The sequence below is a fragment of the Anastrepha ludens genome, unplaced genomic scaffold, assembly GCF_028408465.1.
Source record: "Anastrepha ludens isolate Willacy unplaced genomic scaffold, idAnaLude1.1 ptg000027l, whole genome shotgun sequence".
Taxonomy (NCBI): Eukaryota; Metazoa; Arthropoda; class Insecta; order Diptera; family Tephritidae; genus Anastrepha; species Anastrepha ludens.
This window is the reverse complement of record NW_026530035.1, coordinates 50,001-57,500: the sequence shown is the minus strand read 5'-3', so window position 1 is coordinate 57,500 and position 7,500 is coordinate 50,001. Positions and strand designations below refer to the sequence as shown.

Genomic DNA, 7,500 nt, shown 5'->3' with positions numbered 1-7,500 from the left:
AAACTATATTCGATTAAATGTATGAAAGTAAAATTTACCACAATACATTCATATGATAAACTGAATAAATATATAAGAAAAACATTTGAAATATATTGAATTGTATTAAGTTAAATTTTGCCCATACATTTTTCACAATACGTTGTGTACATTGTCAGAAACACTCACGGTGAAGTCAAGTGAGATATATATGAAAGAAAATCAAATCGAATTTATATGAAACTATATTCGATTAAATGTATGAAAGTAAAATTTAACAAAATTTTGCCCATACATTTTTCACAATGCGTTGTGTACATTGTCAGAAACACTCACGGTGAAGGCAAGTGAGATATATGAAAGAAAATCGAATCGAATTTATATGAAACTAAATTCGATTAAATGTATGAAAGTAAAATTTAACACAATACATTCATATGATAAACTGAATAAATTATAATAAAGACATTTCAAATATATGGAAAATATCATCATATATATAATTTAGTATTTTAATATATATTTAGTTAAGTTGATGGTATTATTGAAATATATAAAATGTAATTGAATTATATGAAATCAAACTGAAATGTATTGAATTGAATTTTTCCCATACATTTTTCACAATGTGTGGTGTGCATGGCAAAAAACACTCACGGTGAAGGCATGTGAATAATATGAAAATATCAACATTTAACTAACCAATGATATTGAAGCATATAAATCGAATCATAACTATATGAAACACGAATTTGAGTTATGTTAAACTGGTGATATTGTGGATTTATTCCTAGTTTTCCATACGTTAGTTTAAATAGAAACAATTTTCGAATATGTATACATATATGAAGAATTTATATTCTATACTAACATATTATGGAATGTAACTATTGATTGTTACCTTGGCATATTGGTGTATTGTGAGATTTCATTCATAGTTTTCCATACGTTAGTTTAAATAGAAACAATTTTCGAATATATATACATATATGAAGAATTTATATTCTATACTAACATATTATGGAATGTAACTATTGATTGTTACCTTGGCATATTGGTGTATTGTGAGATTTCATTCATAGTTTTCCATACGTTAGTTTAAATAGAAACAATTTTCGAATATATATACATATATGAAGAATTTATATTCTATACTAACATATTATGGAATGTAACTATTGATTGTTACCTTGGCATATTGGTGTATTTGTGATTTTATTCATAGTTTTCCATACGTTAGTTTAAATAGAAACAATTTTCGAATATATATACATATATGAAGAATTTATATTCTATACTAACATATTATGGAATGTAACTATTGATTGTTGCCTTGGCATATTGGTGTATTTGTGATTTTATTCATGGTTTTCCATACGTTAGTTTAAATAGAAACAATTTTCGAATATATATACATATATGAAGAATTTATATTCTATACTAACATATTATGGAATGTAACCTTGGCATATTGGTGTCATTGCATTTTATTCCTGGTATTCTATAGTTAGTTTAAATAGAAATAAATTTTTGAATTCAAAATTTTATATTCTATACTAGCATTACATAGAAATTATCCTCAACTGTTTGTTTCTTGTATACATACAGGAAATTAAACAGATGAAGAAAAAAAAAAAACAAAACAAATAAAAATTATAAGAAAAACTAAATTTTAAACAAAAGAAAAAAGGAGAAATTTTTTCAATCATATATATATTTATGATTAAAAAATAGAATTATGGAATTATTAATTTCAATTCAGAGAGAAAAATTATGTAATATATGAAATTATTACATTAAAAATGCATTTGAAGAAAAAGTAAAATGTTATTAAAAATGATACATTTGAAAATTGGCAAATATTAAGAAGAAATATCGTTCTTATATTTTTATACAAAATATATATAGAGAACGAAAATTCTTTTTCATAAAAAACGGTTTTTGAATTCTGATAAGAAAAGCTAAAGGGGTCGGCGGGAGCGCACATTGAACGAAAGAAAATGAAAGAAAAACACAACAAAGAAGAAGACCAAATAAAATACAAATATTTTATACAAATAAAAGCACATTATTAATAAATAATAATAATAATAATGATGATGATGATGAGATGATACATAAATTGTGTTATTAAAATTACGTTCTATTGTATGTGCGTTTTCCCCTTTACTTTTTATATACACCGTAATTTATGAAATTTTCAAATATGAAAAACAAAGAAAAATATATAAACAAATATATATAATATATTATTCTGGTTGATCCTGCCAGTAGTTATATGCTTGTCTCAAAGATTAAGCCATGCATGTCTAAGTACAAACAAATTAAAAGTGAAACCGCAAAAGGCTCATTATATCAGTTATGGTTCCATAGATCGTTAACAGTTACTTGGATAACTGTGGTAATTCTAGAGCTAATACATGCAATATAAACACGGACCTTATGGAACGTGTGCTTTTATTAGACTAAAACCAAGCGATCATTTGATCGTTAAATTGGTTGAACTCTAGATAACTTGCAGATCGTATGGTCCCGTACCGACGACAGATCTTTCAAATGTCTGCCCTATCAACTTTTGATGGTAGTATCTAGGACTACCATGGTTGCAACGGGTAACGGGGAATCAGGGTTCGATTCCGGAGAGGGAGCCTGAGAAACGGCTACCACATCTAAGGAAGGCAGCAGGCGCGTAAATTACCCACTCCCAGTTCGGGGAGGTAGTGACGAAAAATAACAATACAGGACTCATATCCGAGGCCCTGTAATTGGAATGAGTACACTTTAAATCCTTTAACAAGGACCTATTGGAGGGCAAGTCTGGTGCCAGCAGCCGCGGTAATTCCAGCTCCAATAGCGTATATTAAAGTTGTTGCGGTTAAAACGTTCGTAGTTGAATTTGTGCTTCATACGGGTAGTACAACTATATATTGTGGTATGTACATTACCTTATGTATGTAAGCGTATTACCGGTGGAGTTCTTATATATAATTAATACAATGTATTTTTTATATATTCCTCCTATTTAAACCTACTTCAGTGCTCTTCATCGAGTGTTGTTGTGGGCCGGTACAATTACTTTGAACAAATTAGAGTGCTTAAAGCAGGCTCCAAATGCCTGAATATTTTGTGCATGGAATAATGAAATAAGACCTCTGTTCTACTTTCATTGGTTTTTAGATCAAGAGGTAATGATTAATAGAAGCAGTTTGGGGGCATTAGTATTACGACGCGAGAGGTGAAATTCTTGGACCGTCGTAAGACTAACTTAAGCGAAAGCATTTGCCAAAGATGTTTTCATTAATCAAGAACGAAAGTTAGAGGTTCGAAGGCGATCAGATACCGCCCTAGTTCTAACCATAAACGATGCCAGCTAGCAATTGGGTGTAGCTACTACTATGGCTCTCTCAGTCGCTTCCCGGGAAACCAAAGCTTTTGGGCTCCGGGGGAAGTATGGTTGCAAAGCTGAAACTTAAAGGAATTGACGGAAGGGCACCACCAGGAGTGGAGCCTGCGGCTTAATTTGACTCAACACGGGAAAACTTACCAGGTCCGAACATAAGCGTGTAAGACAGATTGATAGCTCTTTCTCGAATCTATGGGTGGTGGTGCATGGCCGTTCTTAGTTCGTGGAGTGATTTGTCTGGTTAATTCCGATAACGAACGAGACTCAAATATATTAAATAGATGCTTTCAGGATTATGATGTTGAAACTTATATAGCCTTCTTTCATGCGTACATCTTGAATGTACAAGTGTTTGAATGTGTTTATATAAGTGGAGTCGTACCTGTTGGTTTGTCCCATTATAAGGACACTAGCTTCTTAAATGGACAAATTGCGTCTAGCAGTAACGAGATTGAGCAATAACAGGTCTGTGATGCCCTTAGATGTCCTGGGCTGCACGCGCGCTACAATGAAAGTATCAACGTGTATTTCCTAGACCGAGAGGTCCGGGTAAACCGCTGAACCACTTTCATACTTGGGATTGTGAACTGAAACTGTTCACATGAACTTGGAATTCCCAGTAAGTGCGAGTTATTAACTCGCATTGATTAAGTCCCTGCCCTTTGTACACACCGCCCGTCGCTACTACCGATTGAATTATTTAGTGAGGTCTCCGGACGTGATCACTGTGACGCCTCGTGTGTCACGGTTGTTTCGCAAAAGTTGACCGAACTTGATTATTTAGAGGAAGTAAAAGTCGTAACAAGGTTTCCGTAGGTGAACCTGCGGAAGGATCATTATTGTGTTCCATATCCGTAAGAAAAACAAACAATGCCAAAACAAATAAAAACAAAAACAAACAAAAGAAAAAAAGAAAAAAAAGAAAAATTTATAATTATTTTGAATCCATATTCTTTTTATTCTTTTTCATTCAATTTGTTATCCATCAATTATATCATATTAAATATAATATGATGGTACATTTTGTAATGTTTTTTCTTATTTTTTCTTTTAAAAACCTTTAAACATGAAAATAGAAAGTTGTACTTATTATTCATTTGATTGAATGATAAGTTAATTTGTTCACAATAACAAAAGTGGTATATATTTATTATTATATTTATATATAAATAAAATGATTAAAAAAATACAAAATAATCAAACATAATAAATACCACCACTGTATTATTGTTGAACTAAGACATTCGCAACTTAATAAAAATGTTTAGAGTTAAATATATTTGATATATATTATTGAAAGAAAATCAATTTATATTTTATTATTATTATTATTTAATTTTACTCTTTCAATTAATATATGCAAAAAAAAATTGACATTTGTTATAAATAAAAATAAATAAAAAAATACTCTAAGCGGTGGATCACTTGGCTCATGGGTCGATGAAGAACGCAGCAAACTGTGCGTCATCGTGTGAACTGCAGGACACATGAACATCGACATTTTGAACGCATATCGCAGTCCATGCTGTTATGTACATTAAATTAAATTTTAAAGTACTGCTTGGACTACATATGGTTGAGGGTTGTAAGACTATGCTAAATAAGTTGCTTATTCTTTTATAAAAATAATTGAATTTAAGCAAATGTGTATATTATTGGATTTTAAATAATTCATAATATTAATAGCAAAAAAATAAAGATATATAATGAATTTTTTATTTATTAATATATTCTTAAAAAAAAAAATCCTCTCAAATAAAATGAAATAAAAAAAATTTTGAATCTAAGTATTCTCTTTAAAAAATTTTCATATTATTTATATATATATAAAATATTAATTCATATATGTAATTAAAGGAGGAATGTCTAGCATAAAAATTAATTTTTTTTATTCTAGAATTGCCTCAATTTACATAATTATTATTTATAATATATATTTATATAAAAGGAAAAAAGAAAAATAGAGATGAAAAGATGATATAATTATTTATTAAATTGTGAGAAGATAAAAAATATTTTAAAACAACCTCAACTCATATGGGATTACCCCCTGAATTTAAGCATATTAATGAGGGGAGGAAAAGAAACTAACAAGGATTTTCTTAGTAGCGGCGAGCGAAAAGAAAATAGTTCAGCACTAAGTCACTTTGTCTATATGTCAAATGTGAGATGCAGTGTATGGAATATCTTAATATCTAGTATGAGAAATTAACGATTTAAGTCCTTCTTAAATGAGGCCATTTACCCATAGAGGGTGCCAGGCCCGTATAACGTTAATGATTACTAGAAAGATATTTCCAAAGAGTCGTGTTGCTTGATAGTGCAGCACTAAGTGGGTGGTAAACTCCATCTAAAACTAAATATAACCATGAGACCGATAGTAAACAAGTACCGTGAGGGAAAGTTGAAAAGAACTCTGAATAGAGAGTTAAATAGTACGTGAAACTGCTTAGAGGTTAAGCCCGATGAACCTGAATATCCATTATGAAAAATTCATCATTAAATAATTAAAAATAATGTGCATTTTTTTCATATAAGGACATTGTAATCTATTAACATAATAAAGTATTTATCAAAAGATCATTGGTGATATTAAGTTTATTTAAATTAATTTGCTTTTTAAGCATATTAACATAGAATAAATACTAATGATTTGATAAAGTGTTGATAGATTTTATTATATATAATGCTAAAATTCATTTTTTGAATTTTACAAAAAATTTAATATCTATGATATTAATATTTATTTGTATGCATTTATATGATTAACAATGCGAAAGATTCAGGATACCTTCGGGACCCGTCTTGAAACACGGACCAAGGAGTCTAACATATGTGCAAGTCATTGAGTTATATTAAACTTAATGGCATAATTAACTTAACTTAAAAATATAATGGGATTAATTTTTAGTCTATTTTCTTAAATAGTCAATTAATTCAATCCCGGGGCGTTCCATATAGTTATGTATAATGATAATTTATTATTATTTATACCTCTAACTGGAGCGTACCTTGAGCATATATGCTGTGACCCGAAAGATGGTGAACTATACTTGATCAGGTTGAAGTCAGGGGAAACCCTGATGGAAGACCGAAACAGTTCTGACGTGCAAATCGATTGTCAGAATTGAGTATAGGGGCGAAAGACCAATCGAACCATCTAGTAGCTGGTTCCCTCCGAAGTTTCCCTCAGGATAGCTGGTGCATTTAAAAATTATATAAAATAATCTTATCTGGTAAAGCGAATGATTAGAGGCCTTAGGGTCGAAACGATTTTAACCTATTCTCAAACTTTAAATGGGTAAGAACCTCACCTTTCTTGATATGAAGGTTGAGGTTATGATATAATGTGCCCAGTGGGCCACTTTTGGTAAGCAGAACTGGCGCTGTGGGATGAACCAAACGTAATGTTACGGTGCCTAAATTAACAACTCATGCAGATACCATGAAAGGCGTTGGTTGCTTAAAACAGCAGGACGGTGGACATGGAAGTCGTAATCCGCTAAGGAGTGTGTAACAACTCACCTGCCGAAGCAACTAGCCCTTAAAATGGATGGCGCTTAAGTTGTATACCTATACATTACCGCTAAAGTAGATGATTTATAAAACAATTTCGATTGATTTATAAATTTTGAAACTTTAGTGAGTAGGAGGGTACAATAGTGTGCTTAGAAGTGTTTGGCGTAAGCCTGCATGGAGCCGCTATTGGTACAGATCTTGGTGGTAGTAGCAAATAATCGAATGAGACCTTGGAGGACTGAAGTGGAGAAGGGTTTCGTGTGAACAGTGGTTGATCACGAGTTAGTCGGTCCTAAGTTCAAGGCGAAAGCCGAAAATTTTCAAGTTTTTAATAAAAAAAAATATTAATAAAATTTATATATATATATTAAAAAATAATTAAATACTTGAATTATTTTGAACGAAAGGGAATACGGTTCCAATTCCGTAACCTGTTGAGTATCCGTTTGTTATTAAAAATGGGCCTTGTGCTCATCCTGGCAACAGGAACGACCATAAAGAAGCCGTCGAGAGATATCGGAAGAGTTTTCTTTTCTGTTTTATAGTCGTACTACCATGGAAGTCTTTCGAAGAGAGATATGGTAGATGGACTAGAAGAG

The 7,500-nt window shown here is 30.9% G+C and overlaps 2 non-coding genes and 1 pseudogene across 2 annotated transcripts; all 3 read left to right on the top strand.

The window, feature by feature from the left end:
* Positions 1-2,230: 2,230 nt before the first annotated feature.
* LOC128870845 (small subunit ribosomal RNA) lies at positions 2,231-4,221 on the top strand. Its single transcript, XR_008455553.1, has one exon. It is a non-coding gene; the product is annotated as a small subunit ribosomal RNA (ribosomal RNA).
* A 566-nt stretch (positions 4,222-4,787) lies between these two features.
* LOC128870856 (5.8S ribosomal RNA) lies at positions 4,788-4,968 on the top strand. Its single transcript, XR_008455562.1, has one exon. It is a non-coding gene; the product is annotated as a 5.8S ribosomal RNA (ribosomal RNA).
* Positions 4,969-5,405: 437 nt separating this feature from the next.
* LOC128870805 (large subunit ribosomal RNA) overlaps positions 5,406-7,500 on the top strand; it is a 4,515-nt pseudogene continuing 2,420 nt past the window's right edge.